Consider the following 21,579-nt stretch of genomic DNA (forward strand, 5'->3'; position numbering starts at 1 on the left):
TTCACATTATAAATGACGTAGTAATGACCCCTTATTTATGCATTATTTAATTGTCAGTGTTGAAATGTTAGTTTTGGTCTTTTCAATAATTCTTATCAGTTTTAGTCATAATTAACTTTGGTCGCCACCCCTATTCCAGAATATTTTTGTATCTGAGGATTTTATATCATCTCTGACATCTTTTGATCACAAAACATTTTGCGACAGAGGTGACCAATAAAATATGACCGGATGAAAAGCATGTTAATTATTTGGACTATCATCTTTCTGACTTTAATTATTATATCTTTTAATTGTCATTATTAGCTCAAATATTCCCACACAATTATCTTCTGGTTAAAAATGTATGTTTCTACTAATCCGATAATGGACTTCGTATCTACGTGTCAAAGACAATTTTAGCAGATTATCTAAACAATGGACAATAATTGCTTTATCCGTAGTTACATGTATTTCTTTATTATTCTGTTTTATATACTTCTTAAAAATAATTTATATTCAGTTTTGGAAAGGTTCTCGAACCGTAAACACCGGACTCAATATTGTAACATCATTTATATTCTTGTTGGATCGTTTATTAAATTGTTAAACTTTATACCGACTTGAATCTTCATTTAATACCCAGCAAATGGTCTGGCTATACAGGTCTGAAAAATGCACAAAATTATGTCTTTTTGACAATATTACCAAAAATGTGCTGACTTTGAAGCCTAGAGTATATTCTTATGATGAGATTTGTTCAACCTAGGAGTTAGGTCTTTGAAATAGGCCCATTTAAGAGCCAAATTCTGGTCATTTTGACATTTTATGATGAAGTTGAAAAGGCAATATTTGGCCTAAAGCGAACCTTGTCCTTAAAGAAAACCCGTGTTCATTACATGAAACTAATTGCAAACAGGTTTACAGTACACGACGTTTGGTTGATCACTGCCTAGTAGTAAAGACTTCAAATAAAATGACACTCGTTCGTTGGTAATGCAACTTTCAATGTTATTCATATAAGCATGCACGAACAAAGAAATCAAAAGAATTCCTCGCGTTTAAAAATAGTCGACTGAATAAACTAAGCGATTTGATTTTGATGAACTTTAGGAATCTGATGTTCAGTAGTTGTCGTTTGTTGATGTGGTTCATAAGTGTTTCTTGTTTCTCGTTTTTTATATAGATTAGACCGTTGGTTTTCCCGTTTGAATGGTTTTACACTATTAATTTTTGGGGCCCTTTATAGCTTACTGTTCGGTGTGAGCCAAGGCTCCGTGTTGAAGACCGTACTGTGACCTATAATGGTTTACTTTTATAAATTGTGACTTGGATGGAGAGTTGTCTCATTGGCACTCATGCCACATTTTCTTATATCTATTTACACTATTGTTAACAACCATTGTCTTGTATTTTTGGGGGAGTTAATATAAATCATCTGCTTTACAATTTGAACTTTGATTTGACGGTTGTTCAAGGTCAATTAAGTTACGTTACTTTGTGAAATCTAATATACAACGACCGATATTAGAGTTATCTTAAAATTATTTTGATATTATTTCAGTACGTCAAGACATATTTATCATCCTTCCCTACGGCTATATCTGTTTCCTCAACGTATCCGTAAAACTCGAATCACGATAGCGCGGGCTGTGAGGAGACATTATCAACTTGAGGAGGAAATATCAACAAATTATTCCAACATTTATTCCATCATTGTAATGATATCATGTCACTTACAAAGATGACTTGACCAAATAAATTACACTTGCATACCAATTTTTTCATTGTGCAATTTTTATGTTGCAAAATTTACCTTTTATGCTTGAATAAGCAATAGTAAAAACGTGTCCCACCGGATTCTTAATAACGTCTGCCGGGACTACTTTTTTTTTTAAATTGAACTCTGTGACCTTACATGAACTCCTGAATATTTATGTACTCTCAGACTTGATACAAACAACATTTTGATGCGAAATATTGGATTTTTTTTTGTGCAGCGTATGCTTAGAAGTTGTTCAGCAGTCAGCGAGTAGAAATTTTCTTCTTCTGGTGATATGAAATACTTCGATCTTTCAATCTATCATTAAGCATTGTTTCTTCTTTTTTGTATCATCTTCAAATATTATACATCCATATATGCATTATCATGTACAAAAAACATTTTTCTTCATGTAGTTAATGGGAATATTTTACCCTGCGTATTTTGGCCGCAAGGTGTTCCGCGGTTTTTAATATGTCGATGACGTGTGTTGCCTAGTAATAACAGAGACACTCCGGTAATAACAATTCCCGCGAAATTATTAAAAAAGGAAATTTTGATCAAAAACAATGCTTTGAAAGATGATAAAAATGTTATCTAAATGTGGATTGTATAGATATTGATAAATATCAGCCCGCTCGACAGAACATGAAGCTAAATGGCTCGTTCGCTACGCTCACTCGACATTTAGCTTCATATTCTGGCTCGCGGGCTGATATTTTTCTATATCTATATATCCACAACCAGATAACATGTACGTATCTGTGTTTTGATGATCTGTAATGTCGATATTTTTTAATTCGATGCTTTTATCTGAACTATATATTTTATTGTGCGTTTTTCTTTATACTTTCTTTTTTATTTCAACGATTGAGAGAGAAAAAAACTCTGGAGGGTTCAGTTGATAAAACTTCGTCAGTTGTCTTTGTTTTCATATATATCTTTATTTTTTTTACCATTGTATCAATTAAGAAATTCGGTGTCGAATGCAGATCTTTGGCAGTAACTGTTAAGTCTATAATATGCACATATGCGCGCTGTGTATGGGGTGCATTATTATACTCATATTACTTCCAAAATGGAAAATTAAGGGGTTTAAAAAAGCATGTACTATCTGTTGTGTGTTGCATTGGCAAGTAGTATTATTTGGTATTGAAAAGTAACCATAATAAAAATTAGCTTTCAGTTAATTGCGAGTACTCTCAGATTTACACTTAGTGTCTTTTGTGATTTTGTTAGAGTTTTTATTTACTTTGTATCGATCTGATGAGTTAAACCCTCTTAATGCCAACGCGACATATATGTCGTTTCAGTGTTGATGCCAAAGCGACATATAAGTCGTTTGGGGGTTAGATGCCAAGGCGACATATATGTCGTTTCAGCAATATTACAATAAGTATATATTATAAATCAAAACTTTGCAACCTATACTACACTAAATAATTAATGCTTTATAACATTGTTGACCATCGGTCATCTAAGTGTATTTTGGAGCAATGACGTAGTATCCATGACGTCATTGTGACGTTATAATTATGGCACAAGTAAATTGAGTTTTCTTTCTCTGAAAAAAAACCCGTCTTCCAGCGGCAAACGACAACGTTGGTTTTTATATTTGCATGCACGCACATGACACTGATGCTGACGATTTAAAGATCGACATAAGAGCTGGAAACACAAGATAATTGAACAACAAGACCGTGCCGCCCTCCTTTTGGCATTGTAACTTACCAGACTAACATAATATAAAACACTTTATTGACCGCATATCCGACATATTCGTCAGACTGTGTGTTGAAAAATACTTTAGAAAGTTTCGCACATTACGTATGTTCGAATAGTAATGTTTCTGTGTTTACACTCTCAGTCCGAAACGGGAAATCGGTCCACCCATGACAGAATCATGGCCCAAGAGAAAGCACAGTTAGGACTCGCTAAATATTAAAATAAAATATTTAGATTTGGAGTTATGAAAATTTAGAAAAACACTAATTTTAAACATGGAACTCAACAGAAATTCCCTAACATTCTCGAAAAAATACACACTGCCAATGCCCACATTTTCTTATCTAAATTGAATTCCTTTTATCCAAATGGTGTTTGACTGATAAGCGACAAATACTTGACTTTAATTTGATAAACAAAATTTCGTATTTATTAGTTTTCGACAATTGAAATTTAACCATGTTTTTTACTCCTTTTGATGTTTCAAAGTGTTCTTTATTATTGCTAGCTGAATTCCTGCCGTGAAAGAGGAAAGGGTTAATTCCATTTTTTACAAACATATATTTCGTGAACTTCGACTGTTTTATTTGTGTGAACACCGCAGGAAAAACATTTTACAAACATTTTAGAATGAAATCGTGTCATTAAACATTATATGGTGCATTATTGACGAACACTTTCAGTCGGCTTCACATAGTTAATAGACGAAATATTTAATTTAAATTTTAAGTAAAGCTATTTTAAAACTGAATTTACGATTAATTAATTGCATGTCATTTAGTTCAGCGACCAATATTTCATACTTATAATATAAAAATAAGGGAATGTGGTATAACTGCCAATGAGACAACAATAAACCAAAGTTGAAAAGAAGTGGATGTCAGCAATATTGCAGGCAACCGTACGGCCTTCAACGATGAGAAAAACAATACCACTAGTCGCCTATAGAAGGCCCGAAATAAAAAATGTGAAATAATTCAATTTAGAAAATTAATGACCTAATTCATAATACTATATAAGGTCTTATTAAATATAGACTAGACTGTAGTGAAAAACCTCAACTCTAATACTATATTTGGCTTATTCATACTCGTGTACAAGTATAACACATAAGTTTTTAATCATTTATTGAAATAAAAATGAAAGTTACTGAATGTTTTTGACATTTTTTTTGGTATTTTTAGCCATGCATGCACCATCTGTATCCAGCTTGAAATTTTAAAGCCTGAGGGACCAGTATTTTTTATTTGATGTCTGACTTTTCCGGATTTAACAGAAGCTAGGGATTTGAATTTCGCTTAACAGATACCACAGACCTGGTCATGAAATATTCATAAATAAATTATAGAGAATAAACTGATGAAACAATATGTTCTCCGAGTGTTCGACATTCATTTTTTGTAATTTAACTTAAAAGGATCTTGTCGATAATAGTACTTCTCTGTGCGATGATTCACATTAAAAAATACAAAATGAACACCCAATGTCTATGCATTCGTTAGAAGAGAACACGAAAAGATATATAAGAGGAGACACCCTCTACTGACACATTTTTTTTACACAAAACCAGCAGCGGTTATTACGGCCTCTAAAATCTGGAACTATTTTTAACCTTTTGATTCGGTTAATGATGTAAAATATACCATTTAGAAATGAAATAAGTTGTTTTGCAGGTGAAGAATACAAGGAGTATGGGTACTAAAATTATTTTCGATAATAGTTACGGGCAATACTTTCTTTCATACTGTTTTTTATTTGCTGTATGTTTTTGAAATTGAGGTTGTTCTACAGAAATTTACACAAAAGGAATCTTGTCACCTTCAATACCCCATCTCCAAGATAAAAAGAAGTGGTATAGGCCTACATCAAAAGACACAATAAATTAAAAAAAATCATGACAAACAGAGGTTGACAAACATTCAATACACAATCACATCTATATAACTTCATATAATGAATAGTCCCGTGTCGAGACAAGTTAAGATAAATTTAAGCCCGTCTTCTGAATTTATCCCTAAACATTAAATGCAAGAAAAAAATGTTCTTACATGTAATATAAAAAAGACTACTGCTCATATGGTTTATGTATAGAGACAGCACAGGACAATGTTGCGAGGTTAAAATATCACGACATTACTCGCCTCCTTTTTTATCGGTAATTGTTAAATCAAAATGTCACTTATAGAAAAATAAAAGTTCTTGAACATGGGGAAAAACGATTATAACTGACCCTGCATTTCCCTTTTAGAAGAAATTATGTACAACTCCTTTTTATACAGTGGACGAGAAGTATTTTTCACGAACAACTTTTGGCTATATATTACATTTTTTAAATATAAATTTTATAAAGTTATTTCTAATTGGGTTTCAATCAACCAATAGAAAAAAATTATCACAAATCTATTTGTTTATAAGTTATATTTATCCTTGGACAATTATCTTTTACTGGTGATATAAACAATAATTTTTTATCCCGAAGTTTGCCATATATTTTACCCAAATTAGTTTGCAAAATATTAATATCAATGTTCACATCAGTAGAAAACAAAAACAATCGAAGATAAAACCCTAAAATATCTTTTTAAAAACTGTTATGATATGAAAATATATAGCCAAAATTGTAGGTGGCAAATACGTATTGCATAATACTTTACAATATTCCCTTGCAATTAAAAAAAAGAACTTTTAATAATTGGTCTTGCGTTTTGGAGAATTATATCAGTCGAAAATTTAAATGGGTAAAGTAACTAACACGTAAATTGCACAAATTCAACAGTATTTTCAAAAATTTATCAGTTAACTTTACATTCATGAGTCTCCTTGGTCCATCAAGAAGCAAATTTGTATAGAAAGATTTTAATCGGTCAATTTAGCATTATCAAAATGATCTCCTGGTCACCGCTATTGTGAATGCCGTTCGCGTAGAAAAAACAACTTTATAAATCAATATGAGAAAAAAAAACGCCAAAAAGACGACGTCAAAAGAATTTGGTACTGGCGACGTCAAATTGTCATTGCCTATTGGCAACGTTTCGACGTTGATTTTTTTAATGTGGCATCAAGAGGGTTAAGCTCATTTCAACTGACTTTTATAGTTTGTTCTTATGTCGTACTGTTACACCACTGTCCTAGGTTAGGGGTTAGGTTTGGCACCAGCAAACATGTTTAACCCCATCCCCAATTCTGTAAGTGCCTGTCCAAAGTCAGGATCCTGTAATTCAGTGGTTCTCGTTTGTTGCTGTATATCATATTTGTTATTCATTCATTGTTTTGTTTTGTACATAAATCGGTCGTTATTTTTCTCGTTTTAATTGTTTGACATTTGTCATTTTGGGGCCTTTTATAGCTATCTATGAGATATAGGTTTTGCTCATTGTTGAAGGCGGTACACACGGGGTACCGTACCGGTGACCTATAGTTGTTAACTTCTATGTCATTTGGTCTTTGGTGGAGAGTTATCTCATAGGCAATCATACCCCATCTTCTTATTTTTAATATTTTCCCTGATAGTAGATCTGAATTATCCCCACTTTATTCATAGTAAACTAGCACTGTGTAAATGAGAGAAGAAAGTTTCAGACACACGGTCGCTTCGACTTTTCTCTAGCACCTTTTTGTTGCTATATATTATCTATTGATTGTAATAAAAAGGATTTATATTGAATTTTAATTGTTATTGAACATGTTAGGTTGTTTTTGACAGAACAAATCACACAGTAAGTAAACTATTCATTGGATTTGGTCTTAGACCGTTCTAAAACATTGTTTGTTAACATATCTTCCATTCACCACGTGCTCGTTGGAATTCACTCTGTCGTTAAGCAGGAACAGTTCTCACTTATTTAAAAAATCTTTCCATTCAGAAATATCCAAAAAAAGTTCTGAACTTAATATGTATGATTATTCTGTACATTTAAATTCTGAGATTCAGATCTGGAACATCTTCATGTGTCCGTGTTGCTGTATACAAATTTTTTATTGACCTTTTTGTTTTTTCGTCAGTAAATTCTGAAGCATCGAAAATCTCATCATACAAATATCCATCGTCATCCGGCTGATCTGAGATCGAAAACAGCTGTCTCTCTGTCCTAGGAGGAGGATCACTGGTACCCGTTTCATCTGGTTCTAGTGGGTTGTGTTGACTGTAGTTAGATCCCGAAGACCAAGTTCGTCGTTTGAGATTTCGACAAAAAGTAAATCTATTTTTTCTAAAAACATATTAAGAACATATAAGAAACACGTAACTTTTGGAGTGCTTCAATTTTATAAATTTAGCTTATTATTTATATTATACATATGGAAGCATATTAGCGCCACACAACATTTTTTTTTATATTTCTTCCTATGTTTGCGTGAACCTTTGCGTTATAACGCAAACCTTTACGAACGAATGCAAACATTTGCGTTATAACGCAAAAACTTGAATTTTTATTATTCAGTAAATTTTGAATATTTGATAATAAGAAAAACACATTTTACATTCATTATATAATATGAAAAGTAGTTTTTTGTAAATATCGGCACTTGCATGTCCGTCTACCTGTAAAATTTGGTTGTGATTTAGTTAAGAAAAAGAACATGAACACAGGGCCAAGTCATTATCATAAAGATAATATACGTGTTTGGATCTAACCGATCTTACACAAGGTTCATACGAGTGCTTGCTTTGGAAGTAAATGTATATATAAAATACTATAATTATATATTTTGTAAATATACATACCTATATTTGGTAAAATAATAAAGTAAAATGATAACGGCACTGGTAACAATCACTACACCAATGATAGCACCAATGACTGTGCTCTTACTTAGTGCTGGGTCTACAAGACAAAGTTTGGCAAAGATATGATTTTTAGATACTTTCGATAAAAACTGTTCTAAGTTGTAGGCGAAAAGGAGAAAAGACTACAAATATTTAAATACTGCCTAATATATATGTGGATATCATGCTCACTTATTAGAAGTATTAAGAGATGCTTTGATTTTGCTGATCTTTTAAAACATTACATATGTGCCCGTTGTATTCGAATGAGCAAACTGAGGATCGATCGTATGATTGCGGCATTAATCATACCAGACATTTTCGTATGTGAAAATTATATAACAGCTTGCTTGTGCCTAACCCCTGATTGCTGGTATGTTGTTAAATCTATAAAGCTTATATATCTTCGCTACTGCCATACACGCCAATGGCTTACAAGGCAGTTAGTAAGTAACAAAGCTTCAAAATCGTCACTTAACATATGAGTCAGTCCATACAAAAAGGTACAAAAACGAAATTTTAACGAAATTCTAAAAAAATGTGCATAATTATTGGTAGCAGGCATGTGATGTAGATTGTTCTCAATTTCTTCATAATCTCCTGATTTTATATTGTCCATGTATGGTATTAGTGTCTTACTTAACTTGTCAATTGATTATGTTCTCCTACGTGTAGATAGCAGTGAGGATAAAGCCCTCGCTTACTAAGCAGAAATCAATGCATTTTAATGGGGACAGCACTTCGAATCCCGACTGTTCACACTGTTGGTTTATATAATATTTAACAATATAACTTTCAATTTAAAAAAAATAGATTCTTTTTATAAATTTAACAAAAACATTTTTTGTATTTTTTCGTGAATCCCCTGAGGGGTTCATGCTTATATATTGATGAGTTTTGGAAGCTTCTATATATATATGGGCCATTCGATATCCACGGAAACATGATTCTCGGAACGTCTCGAAATTTTTCGATCATTTATACAGGTCGTTATCTATGTCTTTGATACGGTCCCTCAATTGATATATTACCACGTGACATTTTATCAATTTTCGACAATCAAATCAAAGTTCATTTGTAAATCGGAAAGTAAAAGATTAAAGAATGAATTGCAATAAGAAAGCCATTTATATATCTCAACCTATTTGCTTTTGACAGACATATGGGGTTTTATTTGAAAGCATTAAATATGAAGTAATGATGTTGCAATTATATAATTTATGTTTTGAGACGGTCCCTGTATTAACCCGAATAATTCAGTCGTTATATTCCACTGCTCTGCGATGGCTACATTAACGCCTGAAGGCTTAGTCAATGTAAAATCGTCAAAAAATCATTCGGAATTAGCTCGGGATTTAGCTATTAGCTGATTGGCTCTCTCTCACAGAGAGCACCAATCAGAATCCTGGATTCGTGACGCGTTTTATCGTATAAAGAGTTCAGGCTCGCGAGTGGGAGAGTCGATCACGGGGAGGGACTGAATTATTCGGGTTGCTAATGTGCATGGTGACATTAAACATGGGAATAATATACTGACATTAAATTATGTCCTAGAATAAATTGATTATTTCTAAACGTTTACCACGTTCTATTTGTAAATCCATCATAGCCTGAGCAAATGTCGGAAAGCAAGAAGAAAATGAACAAAACGATATTACTGTTAAAAATATTTACCTTAGATCGGAAAACACAGAAAGATAATTAAACAAAACGAAATTCTGTCTAAAATAGTTATTTTCATTAATACAACAAATGTAGATACTAACAGACCCAGTGGCGGATCCAGAAATTTTTATAAGTGGGGGCCCACTGACTGCCTAAGAGGGGGCCCGCTCCAGTCATGCTTCAGTGATTCCCTATGTAATCAACCAATTTTTTTCCACAAAAGGGGGGGGGGGGCGGGCCCCCTGCCCCCCCCCCCCCTAAATCCGCCTCTGAGACCAAGGGAAAATTTATTAAGATTATCGTTAAACTTTAAACTGAAACTTAATTTATCATTAATAGAATATAATTAATAATGTTATATTATCATCGGGTTTTAACAGTAAATACATTTATGAAAATCATATGCAACATATTAGTACCAAGGTATCAGGAATGAACACAAATGAATTAGTATATAATTTTTAAACTGTAAGGAATGAAAAAAAATAGTTGCATGCTTGTTTAAACTGTAAGGAATGAAAAAGAATAGTTGTATGGTTATAATTCACAAGAATGTTGAATCCTTGCATTTCACAAAAAAAGTTAATATTTTACAATAAATTAATGTAACACGTCTTCTGATTGCCTGAAAGTGTTTTGTCTATCAGCTCATAGATATAATTTTGTCATATGACCGTGACGTCAAAAACGTTTTTATCATGATTTACTCCTTTTTAGAATTAATACCGTTTACGTATGGTTTTATAAGTCTCTGCTTATATTTTGTATAGAAATAAAATAGAAAGTTAGACTTCAAGAAGAGATTGATTTGATAAAAAAAAAATTGCCATTAATAGTAATACTTGACGTTTGTGTTTATTGATAATATATTTTAAATTTCCGGAAAAGATTTATTAACAGCTAGTAATGTATGTTAATTAAATTGTAATTCTTTTTTTTTTTCATAGTTCAACCTTATAGCATTTTAATCCGTTTGCAATGATTGTGCGATTTTGAAAATTGTATGCATTGTGTTGACCAGCTACCCTACAAACGTCTTGCTGTTAATTTACATAATATTACTATTATTATTACACCCTGTTCACACGACACAACAAAATCGGATTAAAAATCTGGTTTTACAACAATATAGGTTTGCGTTGACACAAGTTCCGGATTGAAAGGCAATGAATCCGGAATAAATATACGTGATGACGCAAATGCATATTCTTATCCAGAATATCAGCGCGTAATTCTTGCCATTTACTATTTCTTGCGCAAGAAATCTACGTGCATGCGTAAACATTGATTTCACTCTGGGTAGGTGATTTTTTTGCATTTCTTATCTAAATCTAGAACACGGCAGTAAGAACTTTACATGTGATTTTGAAGCATGCTCATCATTGAGGGACTTTGACATCTAGTTGTTTTTTCTAATCTGTTTCTTTCTTTTTGAGTAACTGTCCTATTATAAACTTTTGAAATTGAGTCTTTTGTAGTCGAAACGTTCGTCTGGCGTACATAACTTTAATCCAGACCACGTGTCCATGATGAGTTTATTGATTTTTCTTTTTGAGTGCATGTTCGGGTATTCACAAGACCTGTGAAAACAAGATATTTTTCAAAACTAAGTTTTCCTGTCGAATTTTTGAATTGATTTAAGTTACTTTAGAAAGTCCTTAAAATTTGAAATGTTTTATCTGACCAAAATAATTGTCAGTATATAAGAGGTCCTAATGAAGCTGGTGTGTTACTCTCACGAACAAAATACGAAATCTTCTTATAATTTGTGTGACAGAGTTGCACTTCATATGGAAATTGGACTTTCAATTTCTCTATACCACCTCTTCTATGAGTACAGACAGCTTCAATGAGTATAAGAATAATTTAAAGCATCCAGGAAACAAAATATGAAGATATGAAAGATAAAATAAACGCATCCAGATTATAAAGCAAACTGAGTGCTAAACTTTATATCTTGATTGGTCTGTGCAATTTGCTTCAGTCATCCGGTTTGCAGAAATTGAGAATTGCAATAGGATTAGGTCTCTGAACATAAAACACGGAGAGAAAATGATGTACACTCCCTAGTAATAAATATAATAGTCAAGCCTTAAAAGGTAATTTCAAATGGTAGCTGTATACAATTTTCTATTTACAACTAAAATCCAACAGTGATTTTAATTGACTTGTGGAAGAATCTACACACAATTACATATTTTTAATAAAGGTGTTTTAATATCTTCACTACCTCATTCTATTAACATTCAATTATTTTAAATATCAAAGCAAAAATAAATTCAGCAAAAAATATTTTGTGACCAGTCAGCAGTCTTGGGTTCACGAATTGCTGTTCTTTTTTTTAAAGAAATCAACTTGTTTCACATTGAATGGCTCATATCCTTATAGTCTAGGCCTACTGTTTCTGACTCTTAGGTTAAGTTAGATTGTGTCTATATTATCATAATACATTCCACTAAAATACATGAATACAAACCTGTTGTTGTTGACGCTAATGAAGCTGTTGTGTTAAGGGTTGTATAGACCGTTGATGATATGGTTGTTTTCGCTGGTAAAGCTGTTATTGGTATGGTAGGTATCTTCATTTTGTCTTGTGTTTATTGATGTCTTTCAGATAGGCACCTTCATGTTAATACAATCTTTACGAGCCATCCTTAAATATATAACAGGAAAGTTACAAAATAGTATTTTTATATGAAGATAACGAAATTGAAAATACCTGATATGTTATTGCTTCCGCAAAATATGCATAACGATCACTAAAAGTAGTTTTAATATGGTATGGCATATATATACACAAAAATGACAGATTTGTTTATGTACTTTGTCAAAATGTAGTTAACATCGTGTTATTTTAAAAAAAAAATATGATAAAATTTGTTTTCAATCTATAGATTGTGAACAATTGATACATATTGAAAACACCAAACAGGGAAAGACATTATTATGTGAATAGAAAGAAAATATAATGACAGAATTTTAAAATAAGATATGAGAAGATAGCTCTTACAAAAGGCTTGAGAAAAAATGGGGTTACTTTATCGTATAATACAAAATAGAACAATTTGCTGTACATTCATTTATAACTTAAATTATATGAGTTATATCCCCTTAAATAATTCTTCATTTAAAAAAAAATAATCAAAAAGAATTCTGTATTTGTTTAAACAGTCGTAATAATAAGATAAACATCTCATCATTTTCTTCATTGAAATGAAGTCTTCCAAATGATTTACATTTATGCATCAAAATTTGCTTATGTCATTAAAAATCGAAAACCAATTTTTGTCGAGCCTATGACTTTTGTCGCAGAAAGCGAGACATAGGGATAGTGATCCCGCGGCGGCGGCAGCGTTAACTAACTGCTTAAAAGCTTTATATTTCAGAAGATAAAAGACCTGGATGGTTCATACTTTGTATGTAGATTCCTTATGTTATGAAGTTTCCGTCTATCATAAGTCCATTGTCCTTGACCTCATTTTCATGGTTCAGTGACTACTTGAAAAAACTAGAGGCTCTAAAGAGCCTGTGTCGCTCACGTTGGTCTATGTGCATATTAAACAAAGGACACAGATGGATTCATGACAAAATTGTGTTTTGGTGATGGTGATGTGTTTGTAGATCTTACTTTACTGAACATTCTTGATGCTTTCAATTATCTCTATCTATAATGAACTTGGCCCAGTAGTTTCAGTGGAAATTATTTTGTAAAAATTTACAAAATTTATGAAAATTGTTAAAAATTGATTATAAAGGGCAATAACTCCTTAAGGGGTCAATTGACCATTTTGGTCATGTTTGACTTATTTGTAGGTCTTACTTTGCTGTACATTATTGCTGTTTACAGTTTATCTCTATCTATAATAATATTCAAGATAATAACCAAAAGCTGAAAAAATTTCTAAAAATTACCAATTCAGGGGCAGCAACCCAACAACGGGTTGCCTGAATGGTCTGAAAATTCAAGGGCAGATAGATCCTGACCTAATGAACAATTTTGTATATGAAAGATTTGCTCGAAATGCTTTGGGTTTAGATATATGAGCCAAAAACTGCATTTTACCCTATGTACTATTATTAGCCATGTTCGCCATCTTGGTTCGCGGGCGGGGTCATCAGACACAATTTTTAAACTACATACCCTAATGATGATTGTTTACAACTTTTGTTAAGTTCATCTTAGTAGTTTCAGAGGAGAATATTTTTGTAAAAGATAACAAAAATTTACGAAAAATTGTTAAAAATTGACTATAAAAGGGCAATAACTCCTTAAGGGGTCAACTGACCATTTTCGTCATGTTGACTTATTTGTAGAACTTACTTTGCTGAACATTATTGCTGTTTACAGTTTATCTCTTTCTATAATAATATTCAAGATAATAACCAAATACGGCAAAATTTCCTTAAAATTACTAATTCAGGGGCAGCAACCTAACAACGGGTTGTTCGATTCATCTGAAAATTTCAGGGCAGATAGATCTTGACCTGATAAACATTTTTATTCCGTCAGGTTTGCTCTCAATGCGTTGGTTTCAGAGATATAAGCCAAAATCTACATTTTACCCCTATGTTCTATTTTTAGCCATGGCGGCCATCTTGGTTGGTTGGCCGAGTCACCGGACACATTTTTTAAACTAGATACCCTAATGATGATTGTGGCCAAGTTTGGTTAAATTTGGCCTAGTAGTTTCAGAGGAGAAAATTTTTGTAAAAGTTTACGGACGACGGACGCGGGACGACAGACGACGGACGACGGACGCCAAGTGATGAGAAAAGCTCACTTGACCCTTTGGGCCAGGTGAGCTAAAAAGTTAACATTTTTTGTAATGTTAATTTCTCTCTTATTACTTGATAGAGTAATATCATAACTATATTTAGCATGTGCGTACCTTGCAAAGTCCTTATGCCTGTCAGACAGTTTTCACCTGACCTCGACTTCATTTCATGAATCAGTGAACGAGGTTAAGTTTTCGTGGTCAAGTCCATATCTCAGATACTATAAGCAATAGTCTACTATATTTGGTGTATGGAATGCTTGTAAGGTGTACATGTCCAACTGACGGGTGTCATCTGACCTTGACCTCATGTTCATGGTTCAGTGGTTAAAGTTAAGTTTTTGTGTTTTGGTCTTTTTTTCCTAATACCATATGCAATAAGTCAACTATATTTGGTGTATGGAAATAATTTTACGATGTACATTTCAGTCTGGCAGGATTTATTTGACCTTTACCTCATTTTCTCAGTTCATTGCTCAATGTTAAGTTTTTGTGTTTTGGTCTGTTTTTCTTAAACTATAAGCAATAGGTAAACTATATTTGGTGTATGGAATTATTGTAAGGTGTATATTTCTAACTGGCAGGGTTCATCTGACCTTGACCTAATTTTCTTGGATCATGTTTATGTGGTACTTGTAGTAAAGCTTTATATTTAGGACTGTCAGCATAAAATCAATGACCAGTAAAGCAGGCGAGACATTTCAGCGTGTGCACTGTTGTTGTACTATTTTTCTATCAACGATTGCGGAGTCGATACAGTTTCAGCAGAAGATAATTATTAACGTGATTATAACGTTCAACGTCAAAAAACTTTTGTCGTTAAACTTCAAAATGTTAAGATGAAACACTACTGCTATTTCAAGTATTCGATAATAATAGCATTAAATTAAAGTTATCAGTTAATTTATTACTAAAAACACTCGTTTTAGAAAAAATCTCAAATGTTAGAGAAAACTTGTTATTTAACGAATTTACAAAAAAAAAAAACCTATTTTTGAACATAATTTTCTCGAAAACAAACAGGGTGACCTTAATTTTATTTTCTTTTTTTTTGTCTTTTTTTAATTTTCGAAGAACTTTTATTGATCTTCAACATATTTCAAAACCACAAAAACGACAATACAATGTGAAACAATATCGACTTACCTTATTGTAAATGTATTGTTGAATATTATTATTGTGTAAATTCTTGATTCGTTTTGAAAGAGTCACATGTTCAACTATATTTTCAAAGGTAGACTGAAAACCGCAAATAGAAATGTTATATTGCACGGTTATTTTTAGAAAAGTGATATTGCACGGTTATTTTAAGAATATCTGACACAATCGAAACAACCAATCAAATGAATTGGTGCTCTACTTCTGGCTTATTGAAAACGGGGATATTATTATTGACACAAAGAAATATATCGACCTCGGACTTAATTCGTCCTCAGTCAAAATACTTCTGTCAGGTCGATATATTCTCGTATCGACCTCATACAAAGGCTATAATTTTATATTATCTTTTCACGAAACTTTTCTGAACTGTGAAGTGTTTTCTAAACGATGAACGAGAGCTTTGTGAATTTTGTACCCAGAAAAAAAAAACAAAAAAAAACTGGGAATGAATGCAATGCAAAAAAATTCTTGTTTCGGAAAAAATACCATTCTACTTACTGGTGATGGTGTCACCATAAAAAAAGCAAAACTTTATACTAGGGAAATCAAGCATTGCTTATTTATTTGCACTAAGCAATACTTAAACATAATTGAAGGAGAGAAGAGAAACGCTGACGTCGAGTACAGAGGCGACTAAAAGACTAGGGAAAATGAATATGACAAGGCAAGATCCATACCACAAAACTTATAATCATATTGAACCGACAAATGAGCAAACCAATAGAAATGTTTGGCAACACCACAGATATTTACAAAACAAAAAAATAACTTTATACAATAAATGATGTAAAAAACAAAAATAAACATGGTTACACACTGATTTTGTAAAACAGCATTTTCCTAAAATAAAGTATATATCAGAACAAAGAATCCAAACTCCCAACAACAATTCCAAGGTTTTTGTCATTCAATAATTTTGCACTGACATTAATGTGTTTGACAATGTGACTTACAGAGTCCACATACGATTGGCTTTATGATTTAGCTTCTGATTGGCTTTAAGATTTAGATAAAGTTGTTTATTCTTTGATAAGCCAATCGGAGGGGAAAAGGTGGACGAACTCTGGTGCTTAGGAAGGGTAAGAAGTTCCTACTCCAATTATGACCCCTGTTAAAATATTTACTGTGCTTTATTTTGTAATTCATTTCATTGTATAGCTCAATATTTAGCACATACTTACAACTTCTCGTCCAATCAAATTGCTTATATTTGCCTTCTAATTTTCATAGTACATACTTTTCCTGTGTACTAAGTAACTACGCATGAATGACCACAAGGGTAAGATTTCATTGTATCGTAATCAAGATATTTAAAACAAAAATTGCCACTGGCTGTTTTGAAATAAAATGCTGTGTTCCAAATTAAATTAAATAGTTTGTAATTAGTTTTCACATTGATTTTTAAATATCCTGCTATTAAAATCTTTGGCCCTAAAAAATGTTTTTGACAATTGCAAATTTTATCATTTAAATAAAGGGTAATACATATGGTTCTTTATACCTTGATTAGAGTACAACGATATCTTAAAATTATGATAATGTATCATCCATACTTTGTACACAGAAAAGTGTGTACTATGAAACCTTGTGAAGGAAAATTAAAGCAACTTGGTGATAATTTTTTAAACTTTCTTAAGGAAAGTGATCTATTTCGTCATGAATTGATTGATTTATTGATTATTGGTTGCTTAATGTCCAGTGGCAAATATTTCATGCATGTTCAGGACGATGTCATGAATTGAAAACTGTGATTATGTCTGAAGATAATGTGCCACCTATATATATATATATATATAAACATATTCTGATAAATCTTTTAGTTTTTACTTTGAACTAATAAAAAAAAAAACACAAAACCTATAATCTCTGATCTATTTGTAGTTGCTTTTTAATGCCTATCTGCTAGACTATATCTTTGGGGACAAACTATCCATATTTTTCAAATTTATTATAGCTTTAGTTTTACTGTGAGATTAAAAAATGTTTTCAAAACATGTAAAGCTTCCACTGCAATTTAATTATTGCCTGCTTTCGGTCAATTTATTTTGTCATCTTACCTTGCAAGAAGAACATGTATAATAAAACACCGCTTTATATCAGTATACATACTTACACCAGCAGCTACCATCTTTTCATTCTGGAGTGAAGGGCCTTTTGAAATCACATATTTTACAATGATACTAGTGAGTAGATTTACAAAACTTCGTTAATGAGCTCCGTTTTACAAACACCTGTGATACAAGTAGTCAGCCAAAATAAACTATCAATAGACCAATTAAAAGATTACTCGAGTTGTAAATATGTGCTAAATTGGATAGTCTATGGAAAGGTATATACTATGAAATTAAGAGCTCGGGGCAAGCCCCTCGCTCTAAATTTCATAGTATATACCTTTCCATAGACTAACCTAGACTTGGGCATTGGTTAATTAATCATCTTATCTTCTATGGTTTAGTTATAATCGGTGAAAGGCATTTTTCAATAGCAGGTTATTCATGACCGAATGTCACAGTTTGTTAATTCTTTAACCTATATTCATGACCGAATGTCACAGTTTGTTAATTCTCTAACCCGTTATTCATGACCGACTGTCACAGTTTGTTAATTCTCTAACCCGTTATTCATGACCGAATGCCACAATTTATTAATATTCTAACCCGTTATTTATGACCGAATATCACAGTTTGTTAATTCTATATATAACCCGTTATTCATGACCGAATGTCACAGTTTGTTAATTCTATAAACCGTTATTCATGACCGAATGTCACGGCATAGTTTGTTAATTCTATAACCCGTTATTCATGACCGAATGTCACAGTTTTTTAATTCTCTAAACCGTTATTCATGACCGAATGCCACAGTTTGTTAATATTCTAACCCGTTATTCATGACCGAATGTCACAGTTTGTTAATTCTCTAACCCATATTCATGACCGAATGTCAGAGTTTGTGAATTCTCTAACCTGCATTCATGACCGAAACTGATTATCTTGTACTAGAGAAAATCCATTCTTTGCTTTGTAAGTTTTCACTTGGAGTTAACATTAAAACATCAAATATGGCATGTAGAGGGGAACTATGTTCACTCTCTACACTTTTTTATGTTATGAATATGATAAAATATTGGATTCATCTTATGAAATAAATTGAACCTTTAAATACTGTCCTATGGGAGGCCATAAATCTAGCCCAGTCTATGAACAAATCTAATCAGGAATCTTGGATAGGAAACATTAGACATATATTTAAATTTCCTTTATTTAGACTATCTATTTGCAAACCAGTCAAACTTTAAAAAAAACATATATTAAAAAAAGTAAAAAATTCTCTAACAATAAAATTTAAGAAATTTGGGTAGCTAGTTTAGAAAGCAATGCTGCTGGGAAGAGTACCAGTATACAGTCAAGCATACAGAAAATTAAAAAAACAATTCTTATGTTTGAACCATATTAAAGAATATATTTTAAAAAAACAGGCAAATAATTACAAGATTTAGAACTAGCTGTCATGACCTTGCAATTGAAAGAGGGAGATGTATTGGCATAAAAGCTGAAGACAAATGTAAGCTATGTAAGAACGCAGTGGCAGATGAACTACATTTTCTTTTAAAATGTCCTGTTCTGAAAGATACAAGATCTCCACTTCTGTCTCATTTAAATTCTAAATTCAAAAATGTTTCAAAGTTATCTGATGAGATGAAATTTGTTTGGATTCTTTCATATGAAAATTTGTTTGTTACTTCAAACTTATCTAAATTATTGCACTCCCTTTTTGAAGATCAAAAGAAACTTCTAGAAAATATCAATGTAGAAAAATAAACAAAAAATCGATCAGGATTTGTCTGAAATACGCCTAGGTCTAAGTTGATTAAGAAACTTATTTTCTCGAGGTCCCAGTGGCTTCCAAATGAATTAAGGTTTTGTCAATGACATTGCTCATATGTTACTTTGTTTAAATGTGTATACATGTTTTTGTTTAAATGTACTTTAATCACTCAAATCATTCTAATCATTTACTGTGCTTTATTTTGTAATATTGTTCAAATTTTGGGCACCATGATTGATTAATAAATTATCTTATCCTATCTTATCTATGGTTTAGTTATAATCGGCAGAAGGGATTTTTAAAAAGCGTGTTAGACATTTATAAACTACGGTACATCCTCTAACCCGTTATTCATGACCGAATGCCACAGTTTGTTGATTTTCTAACCCATATTCATGACCGAATGTCACAGTTTGTTGATTCTCTAACCAATATTCATGACCGAATGTCACGGTTTGCTAATTCTATAACCCGCATGCATGACCGAATGCCACAGTTTGTTATTCTAACCCATATTCATGACCGAATTTCACAGTTTGTTAATTTTCTAACCCGTATTCATGATCGAATGTCACAGTTTGTTAATTCTTTAACCCGTATTCATGACCGAATGTCACAGTTTGTTAATTCTCTAACCAGTATTCATGACCGAATGTCACAGTTTATGAATTACCTTACCCGTATTCATGACCGAATGTCATAGTTTGTTAATTCTGTAACCAGCATGCATGACCGAATGTCACAGTTTGTTAATTCTCTAACCCGTATTCATGACCGAATGTCACAGTTTGTTAATTCTCTAACCCGTATTCATGACAGAATGTCATAGTTTGTTAATTATCTAACCCGTATTTGTATTCGTGACCGAATGTCATAGTTTGTTAATTCTCTAACCCGTATTCATGACCGAATGTCACGGCATAGTTTGTTAATTCTGTAACCCGTATTCATGACCGAATGTCACAGTTTGTTAATCTCTAATCCGTATTCATGACCGAATGTCGTAGTTTGTTAATTCTCTAACCCGTATTCATGACCATTATCATAATTTGAATTGAAAACAATTTTCAGTTGAAAGAATTGGCAAGAACATTCTAAATAGAAACAGCTAAAAGAATTATTTATATGGACTCCAAACAATAAGTGATGAAAAGAAATACACATAACAAATACTATCGTGTTGCAGTCTACATTATAGTACAAATCTACGTCTTCAATAATTGGAGAGGGGGGTTACAACATACCATTGTTTTGCAGCGGCAGTCCAAATTTTCAGTCCTTCATCCCTTTCGTCCCACCTTGCAGATCCTACCTTTTATTCTAATTGTTTATAGTTTCTATAGTTAATAGTTAATATTAATAGTAAATAGTTAGTACCAATCAATCAACCAATACTGGATCGGGTCAGGAAGTTCTGACATACTCTAAAAACTACGTATCTTGTTTTGAGGATAAAAATATTAAAAAATTTGAATAAAAATAGATTCCAATTTCAATAACAATAACAATTCGCACATCTAAGCGCTAGAGACTTTAGAACAATACAAAATATATTTAACTTACAATATTTTTTAAAACTCACCTTGCAATAATCCATCCCTTTAGTTTGAAGAAAACGACTTTGCACTTTATTCAGCTTATATCATTTACATAAATAGACCTATGATAACTTATGTATGATTATTTGTAAACACGACTGTTATATTCGGGTAGAGTATTCACATATATTATCCTTATCACACTGGACATTGAATTGTTTACAAATAATTTGATAATAATAAATATCGGTATATTTATAGGTATGACTCTTATGAAGTACTTCTTGTTGTTTTTGTCACTGTCTTTCTATTCAATCTACAACTTTGCTAAAAAAACTTCAAATGGTTTGCACGCGTAACTTCAGAGCTTGATTACCTTCC

At 32.1% G+C, this 21,579-nt stretch overlaps 1 long non-coding RNA gene across 1 annotated transcript; it reads right to left on the bottom strand.

Moving 5' to 3' along the window:
- Window positions 1–7,115: 7,115 nt before the first annotated feature.
- On the bottom strand, window positions 7,116–8,282 carry LOC127738923 (uncharacterized). The gene is made up of 2 exons (XR_008000218.1): window positions 8,190–8,282; window positions 7,116–7,674 (listed from the first exon to the last, which is right to left on the bottom strand). It is a non-coding gene; the product is annotated as an uncharacterized LOC127738923 (long non-coding RNA).
- Between the last annotated feature and the right edge of the window lie 13,297 nt (window positions 8,283–21,579).

This window comes from Mytilus californianus, unplaced genomic scaffold, assembly GCF_021869535.1.
Source record: "Mytilus californianus isolate M0D057914Y unplaced genomic scaffold, xbMytCali1.0.p SCAF_4, whole genome shotgun sequence".
Lineage (NCBI taxonomy): Eukaryota > Metazoa > Mollusca > Bivalvia > Mytilida > Mytilidae > Mytilus > Mytilus californianus.